The sequence below is a fragment of the Aotus nancymaae genome, unplaced genomic scaffold, assembly GCF_030222135.1.
Source record: "Aotus nancymaae isolate 86718 unplaced genomic scaffold, 86718_ANA_hifiasm-v0.15.2.pri h1tg000065l, whole genome shotgun sequence".
Taxonomy (NCBI): domain Eukaryota; kingdom Metazoa; phylum Chordata; class Mammalia; order Primates; family Aotidae; genus Aotus; species Aotus nancymaae.
Window position 1 is genome coordinate 12,424,079 of NW_026988480.1, and position 18,538 is coordinate 12,442,616.

The 18,538-nt window shown below is 38.6% G+C and overlaps 1 long non-coding RNA gene across 2 annotated transcripts in view; it reads right to left on the reverse strand.

Moving 5' to 3' along the window:
• Positions 1-18,538, reverse strand: part of LOC105731641 (uncharacterized) — a 130,414-nt gene that overhangs the window by 90,240 nt on the left and 21,636 nt on the right. For both annotated transcript variants that reach the window (XR_001110796.3, XR_001110798.3), the window contains exon 5: positions 14,939-15,107. This is a non-coding gene — a long non-coding RNA (uncharacterized LOC105731641). The remainder of the gene's footprint in view (positions 1-14,938; positions 15,108-18,538) is intronic.

Genomic DNA, 18,538 nt, shown 5'->3' on the forward strand with positions numbered 1-18,538 from the left:
TGAAGATAAAGCTTATATTTAGACAGAAAAGATATCTAGATATATTGCTAAATGTAAAAGCAAGTTTCACAAATACACAAAGAGCATGTTCCACTTGTGTAAAAAACAGAAAATAAAACCAAACTATATAGCAAGATTCAGACTTAAGAATGTTTGAAAACACCCAGTGTGCCCGTCACTGTAACAATGACTTTATATGTACTATCTCGTTGGAAACTCACAATTGCTTCATAGGAAGTGAACTATTATTATCCACATTAGAGATGAAGAGAGTGAGGCACAGAGGTTAAGTAATATACCTCCAAGGGGAATTATGTAAGTCCGTGAATATACATAGAAAAAGTCCAAGACAGGCTCTATTAGTCCATTCTCACATTTCTATAAAGAAATGCTATAAAGAATTAAAATGGGTTTAATTGGATCATGGTTTTGCAGACTCTCCAAGAACCATAGCTGGGGCCTCAGGAAACTTACAATCATGGCAGAAAGTGAAGGGGAAGCAAGTATCTCAGATGGCCAGAGAGATTTTTTTTTTCCTAAAAAAAAAAAAGAGGGAGAGAGAAAGGTGCTACACACTTCTGAACAATCAGATCTCATGAGAACTTGCTTACTATTATGACAGCAGCAGGAAGTACCTCTGCCCCCATGATTCAACCACTTCCTAGGAAACTCCTCTTCCAACCTTGAGGATTGCAATTTGACATGAGATTTGGGTGAGGACACAAATCCAAATCATATCATGGATATACAGACAACTGATAAGAGAATTATCTTCTGGAGAGAGAATGAGATTGGATAGGATTCAGTGGTGGCTGTATTCTATATATGTATATGAATTGGTGGCTTAAATAAATATTTCTCACAGTTCTGGAGGCTGGGAGGTCCCAGATCAAGGTGCAGATTTGGTGTCTGGTGAGGGCCCTCTTCCTGTCTTGTAGCTGTCTTCTTGCCATGTGCTTATTGGTCTTTCCTTGGTGTATGTGTATGGGGAGAGACAGGGCTCTTATTTCTTCCTTTTCTAATAAGAACATTAATCTTAACATGGGAACTCCAACCTCAAGAGCTCATCTAAACCTATTACCTCCAAAATGCCCTGCCTGCAAATATCATCAATCACATTAGGGATTAAGTCTTCAACATAAATTTGAGGGAGATAAACATTTTAGACTACACCTCACATGCACACATACACACAATTTATTTTGAAGTAAGAAGAAATAAAAATAGAAAATAAATAAAAAGAAAAATGACTATTGGTTGAGCAGGTAGCTCATGCCTGTAATCCCAGCACTTTGGGAGGCTTAATTGAGCTGGTTGCTTGAGCCCAGAAGTTCAAGACCAGTCTAGGCAAACTAGCAAGACCTGACCTGTAAAAAATACACACACACACACACACAAAACTAGCTGGACATGGTGGCACACTTCTGCGGTCCCAGCTACTCAGAAGGTTGAGGTAGAATGATTGCTCGAGCCCAGAAGATGAAGGTTGCCGTGAGCCATGATCACACAATTGCATTCCATCCTGGATGGCAGAGCAAAACCCCATGTCAAAAAATAAATTTAAAAAAAAGTGATTATTCTTCCTTCTTTTAATTTTCCATTGACCTGAAAGTTGCCCTTTGATGCATGCCTTTAATGTTCCTGAAGCTCTGTTAGAATCTTTTGGCCATATCTTTGTAACTCTTGCGTCTTCTGGTCACACCAGCCTCAGTGATGGTGAGAAGTTCAGGATCCGCTAACAGTCACGGGGATAATACAGATATCACTCTGCTCCCCCAGACTCTGACCATTAGATTTTAGGAATTCAAAGACTAGGGAATATACTCATGGATCTGGCATTTTAGGGTCCCACTTTGCAGAGTCACTGACACTCCCTTAAGTCTACATCATTTCACTGGCAGAGTCCTTGGTAGTCCACAAAAATTGTCCTTTACTTCCCTGCCTGAACTAAGCCATATTATCCGCATGCCATGACCTCATTCAACACTCACCTAGTGACTCTCACTGGTTCCAAGTCTACAGATCATCAGTGAAAGAATTCTCTCTGCTACCAGTGTTGATCTTTTAAATTTTCCTGGTGTATGCATGCTGGCTCTTCTTCTATTGCAATAGCCCTGCTCTGGAGCACATTGTGTCAAATTCCAGAAGAACAACAGGACATTTTAAAGAAACTAACTGAAGCCTTTTCTTTATGCTCACCTCTAACCAGGACCCAAGTACAATATCCAAAAAATGGACCTAGAGATTATTCTGCCCTGAGTTGTGTTCCCTGTCTACTTGGGCACTCTACTCTGAAGTTAAAGGAAGCCTTTGTCAACTTTCTTCAGGAGTGTAACTTTTACTGTCCAAGAACCCCACCTTAATTCCTTTTCATTAATTCTCCAAGAAGTCCTATCAGAGCCACATTTAATCGCAATAAATGACTTTGGATCTCAAGTTTCCAGAGTTGGATGTGCCGATTAGGTTTCCTACTCCTCTTGGTTTCCTGATGCCTACGCAACACTTTCCTAAGCATCAAGTTAAGAAATCAGAAAATGGTCTGGAATGTGTGTGTTCCTTAATCTCTTGGAAGATTTTTAAATTTGGATGTATTTTTAATTATACATTTAATCTTGACAGAGATAAAATTTAGAAAAATGCATTTATCAATATAAACCAAAAATAAAAGCCTAAGCCCCCCCAACTGACTGAATGCATTTCCTCTTAGCCAAAGGGACTGCAGAGAATCCTGAAAAACTGAATTTTAGTCTGTGATGGGAAGGGAGGGCAGAATGAACACAGCTTGTTATACCCCCCTCCTTTTTGGAGTTTAGGCACAACTGACCAGCATTAATGTTAAAATGGAGATCGGAAGACTGACAGAATGGACTCTGTGGCAATAAGGTACCAAATTCCAACCTGACTGACATGACAGATAGCAGACTCTGAAGGAAATACAAATATTTTATCTCAAATATATTTATTCGACGTGTTTTGAAATGGCCCTGCAAGGCCAACTTTCATGAAGGAAATTTGCATCTGTAGAGAATCTCCATTAATGTAGCCAGGACTTTCCTGGATTTAGGAGAGATTAACTAAGAGTCTAACACCTTTTAACGTTCGGACAGAAATATTTGCCATTATTTATTCTCTCTAAAGTCACTACTTAGAGGTTTCATTTACGTAACCAGAACCTTGGCCTTCACAACCCCCTTATCTTAACTCAAACACTCCTTTCTATTGGCTTCAGCCTTTAGACAAAGCTTAATCTTTCAGTCAATTGACAACCATAAAATGTTTGAAGCCACCTAAGACCTGTGTATTAGTCTGTTCTCATATTGCTACAAAGAGCTACCTGAGATTGGATAACATACTAAGAAAAGAGGTTTAATTGACTCACAGTTCTACAAGCTGAATAGGAAGCATGTCTGGGGGGTGTCTCAGGAAACTTGCAGTCATGGTGGAAGGTGAAGGGGAAGCAAGCAGATCTTAGCATGGTGGAACAGGAGAGAGAGAGAGAATGCTACACATTTTTAAACAACCATCATGAGAACAGCAAGGAGGAAGTTCACCCTCATGATTCAATCACCTCCCACCAGGCCCCTTCTTCAACATATGAGGATTACAATTCAACATGAAATATGGGTGGGAACACAGAGCAGAACCGTGTTCTGGAAGCCCCAACTTGGGAAGCCCCAACTTCAAGATACCCTGCCTGTTAAGGCTGGATAGCCTAAACTTCAACCTGGAATGCAATCAACCTGGAAGCCCCAACTTCAAGATATCCTGCCTGTTTAGGCTGAACAAATGTACACCTTCCACGTATTGATTAACAATTTTACCCACAATTCCTGTCTACTTAAAATATATAAAACCAAACTGTAATCTGACCATCTTGGGCACACTTAGGATCTCTTGAGACTATTTCCAAGGCCATGGTCACTAATATTGGCTCAGAATAAAGCTCTTTTACCACTTTACAGAGTTTGGTTTTTTTCTGTCAACATATAAATATTCCACAAAGATAAAAAACAATATTTTTGCCCTCTCCTATCAGTTCAAAGCTACTAACAGTTACATATGTGATACACAGATGTTAACACATTAACGCAATACACACATAGGCAAATACAAAATGCTTAAATTAATTTGCAATTAGATGGAAAATAGGTCTATCCACAGAGTAGTAATCAATTGCATTCTATTGGACACAATAAATATGGATTTCTAGAAACAAAGATAATTTGCATTATTACTTATTTTCCGCAAATATAAAGAATTTTAAAATAGCCCAAAGACCAAAAATGAAAATAAAAAAGTAAAAATAATCTGGGTGGGTCCATTAGACAGGACTCCAGTAGTTTTTTGGTTCATTTTAAAGTCTTTCACAATTTTTCTCTACATTTATTTCTTTGTATATTTTACTGTTTTAGCTCTCTTGTCTAAAAATTCCCTAACAATGATGAGCATCTTATAACTTAGGAGCAGCTGGACAGTTGAGGAGAGAAAAATAGTTATCATGTCTGATTTTAGAACTTTTATTTTTTAATGCTAAAGATGTGGAAATGGAAAAAAAAAAAAGGATTCCTGGGTGCCTTTCAATGGAATGTCAAGTATTGCCTAGTGGACCCTCCTCTGGGAATTATCTCATTTTATTATAATGATCACCTTTCACTTAACTATTAGCAAATATTGTAGGGGAGAAGTTAACACCTAGAAGATTGATCATAATGGAAAGAATTCCTGTCCACAGCAATGCAAATGATTCCTGCTCATAGCTATTCAAATGAATTGGGTGGATCACGAGATCAAGAAATCGAGACCATCCTGGTCAACATGGTGAAACCCCATCTCTACTAAAAACACAAAAAATTAGCTGAGCATGGTGGCATGTGCCTGTAATCCCAGCTACTCAGGAGGCTGAGGCAGAAGAATTGCCTGAACCCAGGAGGCGGAGGTTGCGGTGAGCCGAGATCGCGCCATTGCACTCCAGCCTGGGTAACAAGAGCGAAACTCCGTCTCAAAAAAAAAAACAAAAAAAATCAAATGAATTTGTCCAGTAGAAATATAAGGCTTTATAAATCACATTCTCGCTTGAAGCAGTTTTAACATCTTACTGGTTCCATTATTAATTTATAGGTTAACTGAAAGTCTGACATATGTTCATTTTACATTTATATGAGAGTTACGATTCTACGGCTTTGAGAACTATTCCTTGGTGATATCCTCTAATTAAACAGTTTGGAGCTGTAAATATATGGTCATATCAGGAAGCTCACTAAATATCTCAGAGCTTTCTCATATTCGCTCTTCAAATTTATCAAAACCCAGTCTACAGAAGTCTTAGTTGAAAAGATCCAGTGTTGCTTCTAAGTACCTCCTGGAGAGGTAGGTGGAGAATCTGAAAAATCTACTAGCCTATTTTCTGTTGTCCTTTCTTCTGCAGCTATGATTTAGTATCATTCTTGAATATAATTGATCCTGCCTGGTCTGATGCAATTTCCTGCTACCTTTGAGATGCCACTGTTGGTCTTGCAGTAATTGCTTAGTGTATAGTGAAGGTAAGGAAAAGAAGAGATCCTGGCTTCTGGTGTTAACAGTTTTTCAAACACAGTGATGCAGCAGATCAGAGTTTGAATGGGTCACAATGGTTCTTCAAGGGAGGACAACTCCATTTCCTGCAAAACGGACTCAAAAAAAAAAAAAAAAAAAAACTATTTGTCAAAGGAGAATGTGGGTTCTGGCTCCCTGAACCCACATTCAGAGGGCCTAGGAGCACGTTCCTAAGCAGATCTTCTGGAAGAAGGTCGGTGTTCTGAGAAAGGGTTGTTTGTGTATATTGAAAGTATAGCTAGTTGGATACCCAGTATGATTCTCTCTTAGTGATATCTTTAAAAACCAGGAAGTCTACTGGCTGCATTTTATGAAATTTCATCTAGAGTTCTGTGACTTGTCAAGATCAGTCTGTCAGAGGCATGTGAACCAGAGCAACTCCATCTTACACAGGAGCTGGGTAAAATGAGGCTGAAACCTACTAGGCCGCATTCCCAGACAGTTAAGTTATTCTAAGTCACAGGAAGAGACAGGAGGTCAGCACAAAATACAGGTCATAAAGACCTTGCTGATAAAACAGTTTGCAGTAAAGGAGCTGGCCAAAACCCACTAAAATCAAAATGGTGGTAAGAGTGACCACTGGTCATCCTCACTGCTACACTCCCACCAGCACCAGGACAGTTTATAAATGTCGTGGCAAAGTTAGAAAGTTATCCTATATTGTCTAAAAAGGGGAGGCCTGAATAATCCACTCATTGTTTAGCATATCATGAAGAAATAATCATAAAAATGGGAAACAATCAGCCCTTGGGGCTTCTCTGTCTATGGAGTAGCCATTGTTTAATTCCTTTACTTTCTTAATAAACTTGCTTTCACTTTGCACCATGGAGTTGCCCTGAATTCTTTCTTGCACAAGATCCAAGAATTCTCTCTTGGCATCCGGATCAGGACCCTTTTCTTGTAACATCTTTCTGGTGACCACAGAAGGGACTATACTGTGGGAAACCCCAACCCAAAGGCTAACTGTGGATAAGTGGTGGAGTCCAATAACATCTTTCTTGTGAACCACAAAAGGAACAATACTGAGGAATCTCCCTGACCCAAAGGAAATAGACTGCAGCATTGATTGAATGACTTTGGGTAAGTGGTAGGGTACCCAGGTAAAGGATGGGATTGGGTTAGAGGCCCAAATTAGAGGACTTAGAGTCTCTCCTAAGACAGAATGGGTTAGAGGCCCCTCTTAATAAAAGGCAAGGACACTTGACCGACCTTGGGTTAGAGGCCCAACTTAGGACGGTTAGAGTCCCTTCTAAGATTTAGGGAGTTAGAGGCCCCTCTCAGGTAAAGTCCCCCTTGGCTAAGAATAGGTTTGGCACTATTGGGAGGTTAACTGATATTCTCTTTGGATTAATCTTCCTTGCGCTCTTTGCTGATGGCTGTGGGTGACAGGGTTAGGCATGTACAGGATTGTGGGACATGGGGAGCTTTTTTCTCCCTTGAAGGGAAACTTGAGAGCCAATGGGACTGCTGGAAAAGATTCCTTTGCTACTGACAAGCAGCTGCCTGAACTTTTCAGTCAGCTTCAATGAGTGGATCTTTTCTCTGGCCTCCTTAAGCTCTTCACCTTCCCCACCTTGCCACAGGAAGTACTTTCCTTCGCCACTTCCCCTTTCCTATCTTTTCTGTTACTCGGGGCAACCTTCTTTCCCAGAAGCCATGTGTTGAAACTCCAAGTCAGAGGTTGGGTTAAAGATGACAGGGCCCATCTGGGGGCAAATGTAAGCTTTGCTGGCTTGATATTGGGTACTAAGCAGAGTGGAAAATGTGTTTTATCACACATATTTTGCTCTGGCCAGAATGAAAAAACAATTTTTCCTTTATGATGTGGCTTGGTCCTCAGGGCAATGATGCTGCAAGCCACATCACTAAGGCCACTCACGGAAAGGGAACCCAGAAGCCTGGCATGCCAGCAAAAGTGTAAGAATTTCTTACTAGTTAAATTTCTGGTTTCCCTCTCTGTTTGCAAATGGTTAAATGAATGGTTAAAAAAAAAAAAAAAAGTCAGTGTTTATCTTCTCGGTAAAGTTTGGATTAATGAAAAAAAGAATTCTAAAGCTAGTCTTAAGTTGCTGTGTTTTGTGCTATGAATTTGTGTTTCTGTGTCAAGGGGTACTTAAGAATAAAACACGGGCTTAGAACTCCTATAAGCCTGCTTTGCAAGATGACCCAGCAAGCTGTTCAGCAACAAACTTGGCTGCTGGTCCATGAAACAAACATAAACTAGATGAAGTCTCCACCTTGTTTTATGTCCTTGGGAATTTGACCTTTTAACCACATGGCAGTACTTTCTCTGGGTCTCCACCTTCCAGGGAACAGGAATTTTGGGTTCATGTCATACTTAACTCTAAAAATCATATTAAATAGTTAGAAGTCATTGCAAGCTCAAAATTAATTACTCTAGACTCCTTCTGGGAAAGGAAATGAAGATTGCCCTGTGCTGTAGCTCAGTAGCTAAGGTTTTGTACTTTCACATTGGCAGTCTGGGTTTGATTCCCCACCTAGGAATTACGTTACTTCTGGTTTAATATCTCTGTGACCTTGTCTATTCTCTTCTCCTCTTTGGATTGTCTTAAATTTTCCTTTCTCTAAGCATGAGGGAGGTTACCTTTGGTAAAGTCAAAAGCCAGAAATATTGGCTGTTTGGCATAAGAAATTATAAAAGAACTTTATTAAAGAGTGCTATGGTTAGCATGAGTTTAATTAAAAACAGATATTCAAGCTCTTACATCCTGGACTCCTTGGGGAAAACAGGAGGCACCAGAGACTCCTTTCCTGGCCCTGTTTTTCCAAGGACTCCACCCTAAAGCCAGTAATCCAATGAAAAAAATTAAAAACTGGCAAATGAGAAATCTGACAATTACTGTAATGATCTTCCTGTCTTTATGTGTAGCTATAAATGTGTTGTGTGTGATGTTTATATAAAAGAGCTCTAATTAATTGGCTTACACAAAAATAATCACTTAAATATTTTGCAGGCAAAATAAAAACTGTAATGACTTTTAGTTCATGTAACTTTAGTGATCTTTGGGAAATAAAAACAGCTTCAAAATTATTGATAAAAATATTTAGTCTAAATTATGCAGGTAAAATATTAAGTTTCCTAAATGCTTTAATGTCATAAACGGCTTCTTTAACTTTAAGAAAAAAATTATCTATCTTAAAGCCATTAGATTCTAGATAAGGCCTGGGGATATGTGGAATTAGCCATGCCCCCTATACAAAGAAGATTATGAAGAAAGAGATTTCATATAACAAAGGGACTTGTATGACACATTCTTGTCCTAAAGTAAAATGACTGATTATTTAAAAGAAGGGATGCTTAGGGCAAATCAGAAAGTCCAAAAATGTCTCAGATGGTCTGTAAGTTATGAAAGGATTTGTAAAAGGAAATTTATGCAAGACATGTTATACAATTCAAAAATTGTTAAGCCTCCTAAATGCTTCATAAAATGCCACTCTGACCCTTACTGTACAACTTGCCTGCTTTACAGCTAGGTAAGACCTGGGGACATGTGGTGTTAACCAAACACCCTATTTATGCTGGAGAATCAGCTCTTATCTGCTCTACTGTCTGGTGTGTCCTAGGCTAGGCTCTACACCTAGCACATCATTAAAATCTCAAACTTACTGAGGTTTTCACCAAACATAAAAGGTGCTAAGGGTTAACATTATAACATATAAGTGAAACTACTAAAGAAACAATTTTGCATGCAAGGTGTGTAAATAAAGTAAAATGTGGTTTTGGTGAAAGATTATAAGAAGTCATGGGAATGTGGAATTTTTTAGGCCTAAAGTGTTAAAGGATTGTTTTTTTTTTTGTTTTTTTTGTTTTTTTGTTTTTTTTTGAGACGGAGTTTCACTTGTTACCCAGGCTGGAGTGCAACGGCACAATCTCAGCTCACCGCAACCTCCACCTCCTGGGTTCAGGCAATTCTCCTGCCTCAGCCTCCTGCGTAGGTGGGATTATAGGCATGCACCACCATGCCCAGTTAATTTTTTGTATTTTTAGTAGAGACGGGGTTTCACCATGTTGACCAGGATGGTCTTGATCTCTTGACCTCGTGATCCACCCGCCTCGGCCTCCCAAAGTGCTGGGATTACAGGCGTGAGCACCCGGCCTAAAGGATTGTTTTAAGTAAGAAAAAATATCTAAAGGTTTAAACAAGTTGTGTAAGGTTTATAAAAATTAATTGTAAGAGATTCTGTGTGTGAACATATTGGCTAAAGTTAAAGAAGTATTATTAAGTTTTTTTTCTGTAAATTATAGATTGGAATAAGAGCACAACAGGTTTTTCTTAGAGCACTGATCTGCTCTTTCACACACACAAAAATGTAAAGGGTTATAAAAGGTTTATAAGAATCTTATGGTTAAAGATTAAAATTGGGTAAATATGTCTATAAGGTTTTGTTAAAACTTGGATTTAACATTAATAATACATTAATGTAAAGGTGAAATTTGGCTTTCTTTGTATGAAGATCATATAGGAAGCATTATCAATTGTGAAATGATGTTCTGCTTTCTTTGGACTATATTTTCATAAATGTGATATTGGTGTATGTTTTAAAGTTATAGAAAACTCCTATAATTCTAATGACTTAGTGTATGTTATTAATAATTATAATTGCTATCTAAAATTTTGTGTGCCACAGAAGTAACCAAATTTCCTTATCAATTGTGGCTTTAATAGTGGCTGTTCTACACAAAATCAAACACCACATGTTCTCACTCATAGGCGGGTGTTGAACAATGAGAACACATGGACACAGGGAGGGGAGCACTACACACTAGGGTCTGTTGGGGGGAAATAGGGGAGGGACAGCGGTGGGTGGGGAGTTGGGGATAGATAGCATGGGGAGAAATGCCACATATAGGTGAAGGGGACAAAGGCAGCAAATCACACTGCCACATATGCACCTATGCAACAATCTTGCATGTTCTTCACATGTACCCCAAAACCTAAAAAGCAATAAAAAAAAATAGTGGCTGTTCTAAAACTTTATCATCCATACACAATTGTTGTCTTGTTTTAATTCTCTTTGGAAGTTGTTTATAGAACTCTAGCAGGTATTCTTAAATGCAGGTTTCTAATAACTTTGGAAATTGTAACATTAGAATAGAGGAAATAACTTTCAGAACTCTCGTGAAGACGTGGAGTGTTCATGGATACCAAATATAACAGGAGTTAACTGAATTAACTGAACCAATTGAAAACTGAAGTAATCTTTGCAACTTTACTTAAAATGCTGCTGATGCTTTGTTTTGTTTTTCAGAGTCAAGAAAACTTCCTTTGAGCTATTTAGAGCTTTTAGCAATTGAGTAAAGTATACTCCTTTGAACAAAATTTGGAGCATATTTGTTTCTCTCTAACCGATTACTCCAAAATTTGGAAACTATTTTTAAGTATTCTTAATTTATGGCAATATAGTTATTTGCATAAGTGCAATAAGAGTTTGTTTTCTTTTGTAACAGAACACAATTGGAGAAATTGGTATTTTAACCAGGCTTTAACTGGAATGGTGTGCTTTCTTTTAAGGAATTAAACTTGACTTATAAAGTCCATGAAAGCCCCTTGGAGAATTGACCTCAGACCTTGTCTGCAATAGTCCCTGTACAGGGTTTCTGACCCATGATAAGTAAATAATGTGACTTTCTGACAGGTCCAGAATCCCCAAGTTATCTTGAGACCCCAAGAGAAAAGGAATTTACTCAACTCCTAGGTATTTAAGGGTATAAACCATGGCTCAACTTGGCTTTAAAAAGTCTTATCTAAGATTCCTTCTATAAGACATAGCTCTATCAAAGCCCATTTAAAAAGAGCCTATGTGAAAAATAATTATTCTTGCTACACTTTATACAAATAATCAGGCCAAATATAATAAAGCAAATCAGTCTTACCATAATTTGTCTTTAGCAAAAATGGGAAACTGGAGAGAGAAATATTATGTTTCAATAACTGTGGTATGCTTGTTATTTAATTCTAGTCTCATTAGTTGTTTTTAAGTTTGTTTCTTCAATTTAGTATAACACTGCTTATTCCTGTGAATGAACCAGTTATTTGTGTAGGAAGGCAAGACAAGTTTGCTGAATATTTTCTTAAATTAAACACTTATTAATCTTCCAAATATCACCTTTTGTCAAAACTCAAGAGTTATGAATGGACCTTACCACACTGATGCTTTCTGATTGAGCTCCTGTCCTTCCTGAATGCAAGAGACCCTCATAGGCAGGCAGGAATATCATTGCCCCTATTAAGCCTGAAGAATTTACAGAAGATGGATCTTTGTATCTCTGCAACCCTTAGGAGTAAGGATCCTCTTATAAAAGAGATGGGGGGAAATGTCAGAGGCATGCAAACCAGAGCAGCTCCATCTTAAACAGGAGCTGGGTAAAATGAGGCTGAAACCTACTAGGCTGCATTCCCAGACAGTTAAGGCCTTCTAAGTCACAAGAAGAGACAGGAGATCAGCACTAAACACAGGTTATAAAGACCTTGCTAATAAAACAGTTTGCAGTAAAGGAGCTGGCCAAAACCCACCAAAACCAAAATGGTGATGAGAATGACCTCTGGTCGTCCACACTGCTACACTCCCTCCAGTGCCATGATAGTTTACAAATGCCATGGCAACATCAGGAATTTACCCTATATTGTTTTAAAAAAGGAGGACTGAATAATCCCTTGTTTAGCCTATCATGAAGAAATAGAAATGACCATAAAAATGAGCAACCATTAGCCCTCAGGGCTGCTCTGTCTATGGAGAAGCCATTTTTTCATTCCTTTACTTTCTTAATAAACTTACTTTCACTTTGCACTGTGGACTCACCCTGAATTCTTTTTAGTGCAAGATCCAAGAACCCTCTTTTGCAGTCTGGATTGGGACCCCTTTCCTGTAACACGTCTTGTGTGCCCTTTCTTCTCAATTCAACCTGGCTTTCCCCATGACAATAAAGTATTTAGACAAATGTGGCGTTCACATCTTAGAAAATTTCCTTTAACCTGATCAAAGAATTAAATATGTGACTGGAAATTCCTGATTCCATTTAAAAATCTCGTTACTACCTGTCTCATTGTTTTAAAAATATTTTTAAAGAAGAAAATCTTAGGATGATAATTGCCCATTCACATGATTATTTATATCTTTTCCCATGTCACAACTAAACTTCTTTTCTTTTCCTGGTGCTTTTTCCCACCTCCTGCTTCTTTATTGCTCTTATTTTCATTGCCAGTGTTTCACTTTCTCACCAGTGACCTCCATTGAAAGGAGCCCTTCATATTTTACTCCAAATAACTTCTCTGTCCTTAGCCCCTGGAGACTTTCTTCATGTTCTCTGTAGTACCTTTTCTTAACTTTGGAAGTTCTATAAGTCCTCAAAAGAGCTCTTGAGAATCTCTCTTTTTGAGGTTATTACCTGGTAATCAATGTCCCTCCCTTGCACTGTATACATCATAAATTCTACGGGCATTTTTATAAACTCCTGATCATTTTGGCAATAAGAAGCGATAACTTCTCCTTTCTTCTAAACTATACATTTTGTCTTTAGAAAAAGAAAAAAATTTTTCTGGGATATTAGATGGCTGGATGCTTTGCTTTGCTAACTCTTACCATTTGATTATTTATTGGAAAACATTTATCAAGTGCTGACTATGTGTCAGATACTGGTGTCAATACTTAGAATAGAAAATGAGAAAGATACCAGCTCTGGTTGCTAGGAGCTTCTGGTCTAGTGGCTGCTGCAAATACATAAGCAAATGTAAGATAGTGAGATTGTTAGAGGTGTTTGTACCAGAGTGACTCCATTTTGAATGAGGACTAGGAAAATGAGACTGAGACTTGCTGGGCTGCATTCTGAAAAAGTGAGGCATTCCTAGCCTCTAGATGTTTATGGTTAATGGAACAAATTAATAATGTTTACCAAAGAGACCCAGACTTGAGAGTGTCCAGATATCCCAATATCTGGACAACAAAGGCATTCCTAATTTTGCTTTAAAGATAATGATATTGATTCTTAGAAAATATAGTTATTAAGACAGGTAATTCTTTATCGCAAGCCCTCGTAGCAGAGCACATCTCCCCACATATACAAACATTGTATTTAGGGTGGATGCCTTCCTCCTCTTACTTTCGGGAACATCCTACTCTGTCTATAGAGTAGCTGTCCTTTCATCACTTTACTTTTTTAATAAACTTGCTTTAACTTTGTACTGCAGACTCACCCTTAATTCTTTCTTGCATAAGATCCAAGAACCCTCTCTTGGGGTCTGGATTGGGACCCCTTTCCTGTAACAAGATTACTAATAGAATTAGAAGACATTCCTCTGACAACACCACAGTTACCTTCTGTTGAGAGACTGCAGATGAAACAGCACAGAAGAGGGAAAAGAATATCATGATAATCCCACAAAATGTTTGAACAAAGTTTTGAGAAAAGAACAGGAGTTCTCCAGGAAGGGCACACAGCTGGGGGTGGGGCATACAAGGAGGAAAAAACAGCAAGTGGGAAGGTAAGGAGACATGGAGAACCCTGGCTTTCTGAGAAAGCCATATTTGGCTGTAATAGAGACTGTGTTTGGGGGCATAAGACGAGATGAGGGTGGAAAGGTGTTCAGGGGTCAGAGAACAAAACTTAACAGATGATGTGTTGGGGTTTCCCTTTTGCCTGCTGAAAGTTTGCTGAAAAATCATCTGGCAAAAGGCAGATTAATAAGGGGAAAGGGATATGGAGTTATTAGTCTGCTGAGGGGAAAATTATAGAGTGATTACCGAAAATTCCACTGGGGCCCAGATACTTATATCACTGATTCAGGGAGTTGGGAAACATATGTAATTCTACTGAGGGACAATAAATGATTACTAGGGAGGATAAATGGATCAGAGAATGGATATTAATTTGTAAATAGTTTACTTTGGAAATTGAATGAGCCTGACAGCCAGACATTATCTTGTGAAAGGGACTGTTCAAGTGTGGTTACATTCTTGGTCAGATGAGAAATCAGGAAAGAAAAAGAAAAATAATTCTTCTCCTTGGGGGGTACTTTGGGACTTTATGTAGATGGGGGAAATTCTACCTTTGCAAAAATAAAAAATAAAAAAAAATAATGACCTCGAGTGAAATATGACATAGCTAACTCCATCTTGCTTCTAACACAAATTCACTGCTTTCATTAACTTTAAAACATAGATGATAACAGTCACTTCCCAAAACAAATCCTCTCCTTGCTTGGGGATAAAAACCATCCTTGTAAGACTAATGGAAGTCCACAAATTTAGGATTTGGGAGGGGCCTGAATTCTGCCAAGATGTAGGTGTACTTTAAAGATAACCAGACATTGTTTCTAGAATCACTTACTGTTTAAGAGCCATGCAGTTGGAGGTCACAAGATTTGTAACTTCCTCAATTGCTTCTCTAGATGACATCACTGTCAGAGGCGTTTGAACCAGAGAACTCCATCTTGAATAGATGATGGGTAAAATAAGGATGAGATCTGCTGGGCTGCATTCACAGGAGGTGAGGTATTCTAAGTCACAGGATAAGATAAGAGGTCAGTACAATATATAGGTCATAAACACCTTGCTGATAAAACAGTCTGTGCTAAAGAAGCTGGCCAAAACCCACCAAAACCAAGATGGTGAGAGTGAAGTCTGGTTGTCCTCACTGCTCATTATACACTAAAGATAATGTATTAGCATGCTAAAAGACACTCTGTCCAGCGATATGACAATTTACAGGTGTCATGGTAATGTCAAACAGCTACCCTCTATGGTCTAACATGGAACTCTCAGTTCTGGGAATTGCCCACCCTTTTCTGGGGAAACTCATGAATAATCCACCCCTTGTTTTGCATATAATCTAGTAATAACAATAAGTATCTTTAGTCAAGCGGCCCAAACTGCAGCTCTGTCTATGGAGTAGGCTTCTTAATAAACTTGACTTCACTTTAGGAACTCACCCAGAATTCTTTCTTGTGCCAGATCCAAGAACCCTCTCTTGGGGTCTGGATCGGAATCCCTTTCCAGCAACTTCTTTCCCGTGACCATGAAGGGATGGTACTAAAGAGACCCCTGACCCAAAGGAAAATTGTCTGCATGCCCCAATTGGCCAACTTTGGGTAAGTGGGGTGCATTTACCTGGGTAGAAGATGAGATTGGGTTATAGGTCCAACTTAGGGGGTGTTAACCAATATTCTTTGGATTAATCTGCCTTGTACTCTTTGCTGATGGCTGTGGGTGATAGGATCAGGCACGTACAGGAACATAGGGCATGGGGAGCTTTTTTCTTTCCAAAAGAAAACTGATGACACTGCTGGAAAATATCCCCTATGAGCAGCCACCTGAACTTTACAATGTCGCTGCAATGGGTGGGCCTTTCTCTGGCCTCCCTGAGAGTGCTTTTCTCCCTTTCTCTCCTTTGTCTTTCTTATCTTTTCACAATGGTGGCCTGGGTTCAGAGTTCAGTTCCTGACTTAGGGAATGAGTACTTTCTGGTTGATAACTGTTGTGATCTCCACCATTTGTTAATTCTCTTCTCATCCATGAACCATCTTGAATTTTCCTTTCTTTGAGCACCTAGGTGGTTACTTTTGGTAAAATTTAAAAGCCAGAAATATTGACCTTTTGGTCTGACTAAAATTGGGTAACAAGAAACCTAAAATACGTTTTTTTTTTTTTTTTTTTTAAAAGAGCACTGTGGTTAAAAGTCGGCTTAATTAAAAGCAGCTATTCAAGTTCTAACAGCCTGGAACTCCTTGGAAAAAACAGAGGAGGTGCCATAGACCCTGTTTTGGGAAAAACATCTGTTTTCCTCATGAAACCTCAGGAATTGAAAGTGGATAGACCTCTCTCAAAATCTAAGGCTTTGTTCTATTTTGCATGTATTATCTGATGTTTTTGCTTTTTGGGGATATCAGAAATTACTTCACATTATGAAAGAGATTTGGTGTGTAGTAACTACGTAGGAAATCCCTCGACTTTTGGGGATAGCTAATGGCAATTATAAGGAAATGCATGACTCTTAGCACATTTGGATCAGAGAAACGTACTCTTGGCCACCTGGAAGGTATGGAGATGCTCCTACCCTCTCACTGAGAGAAGACTTTCATGGGGGATCAGCTAATCACAGAATGGGATTTGGGTTATTTTGCAACGAAATGCATGGTAAAATCATGGCACTGTCTTGTTCTATTGCATTTCTTTTTTTGAGATTTAGGATCTGATATAAAAATGGAATCCTTAATTTTGGGGATCTGTTTTGTCTTGCAGCTGTCCCTGCTAATTGATCTGCATGCTTTCCTGGCCCTGTTCCTCCAAGAGCTCCACCCTGAAGCCAGTAATCCAATTAAGAAACCGGCAAATAAAAAATCTTAACAACTACTGGATCTTCTTCTGTCTGTGTATTTATGTGTGTTATGTATGTGAATGTTTATACATGAAAAATCTCCAATTAATTTGCCTAAAAATAGTAAGTGCTTAGGCGAGGTGTGGTGGCTCAAGCCTGTAATCCCAGCACTTTGGGAGGCTGAGGTGGGTGGATCACCTGAGGTCAAGAGCTTGAGACCAACCTGGCCAACGTGGTGAAACCATGTCTTTACTAAAACTACAAAATTAGCTGAGCGTGATACCAGCTACTCAGGAGGCTGAGGCAGGAGAATCACCTGAGCCCAGGAGGCCAAGATTGCAGTGAGCCAAAATTGCGCCATTAAACTCCAGCCTGGGCAACAGAGTGAGACTCCATCTCAAAATAATAATAAGTGCTAAAATAAAATATTTGTCAGAAAAATAAAACGAATGCCTTTTAGTTCACATGTCTTTCGTAAGCTTTGGAAAATAAAGATAGTTCTAAGGATTATTGATTGGTATAATAAAAATATCTTCAAAATTAAGACATTTGGTCCAAATTATGCAAGTCAGATTATTAGGTTTGTTAAATGCTTTAAGGTCATAAGCTTTTGACCTTCTTTAGCTTTTGAAAACAGTTCAACTTCCCTGCTTAACAGCTAGTTAAGGCCTGAGGACATGTGGAGTTAGCCATACCCCCTAGCTATGCTAGAAAGAATCAGACCTTATCTGCCTGCTATATAATTAAAATCGCTTACCAGCCAAGTTTTTCATGAAAAGTAAAAGTTGCTAAGAGTTAACAGTGTAACATGTATTTGAGACTACTGAAGAAACAGCTCTACACATAGGCGTGTAAGGAAAGTAAAATGTACTTTTACCAAAAGAAGGCATGGGAATATGAATTTCTTGCCTAAGTTTAGAAGGTTAAAGGATTGTTTACAGTGATATAGAAAAATCTAGGCCAAGAGCGGTGGCTTGTGTCTGTAATTCCAGCACTTTGGGAGGCTGAGGTGGGTGGATCACAAAGTCAGGAGTTCGAGACCAGTCTGACTAACGTGGTGAAACTCTGTCTCTACTAAAAATACAAAAAATTAGCCAGGTGTGGTGGTGTGCACCTGTAATCCCAGCTACTCAGGAGGCTGAGGCAGGAGAATCACTTGAATCCAGGAGACGGAGTTTGCAGTGAGCCAAGATTGTGCCACTGCACTCCAGCCTAGGCAACAGAGTGAGACTTCGCCTCAAGGAAAAAAAAAACAAAACAAAAAAACCAAACCAAACCAAACCAAACAAAAACAAAATCTAAAGGTTTGAACAAGTTGTTGAAGGTTTATGAAAAATTAATTGTAAAAGAGATTGTGTGTATGACTAAATTGGTTAAAGTTAAATGGGTATTATTCAGTTTTTCCATAAACTGAACATTAGAACAAAAGCACAACCGAGTTTTCTTAGAACATTGTTCTTCTCTTTAACAACAACAAGGACAAGTTGTAAAGGATTATAAAAGGTTTAGAAGAATCTTACCTTATGGTCATACTGATTAATATTGGATAGATTTATCTATAAGGTTTTATTAAGAATTAGATTTGACATTAATAGTGCATTAATGCAAGGTTAA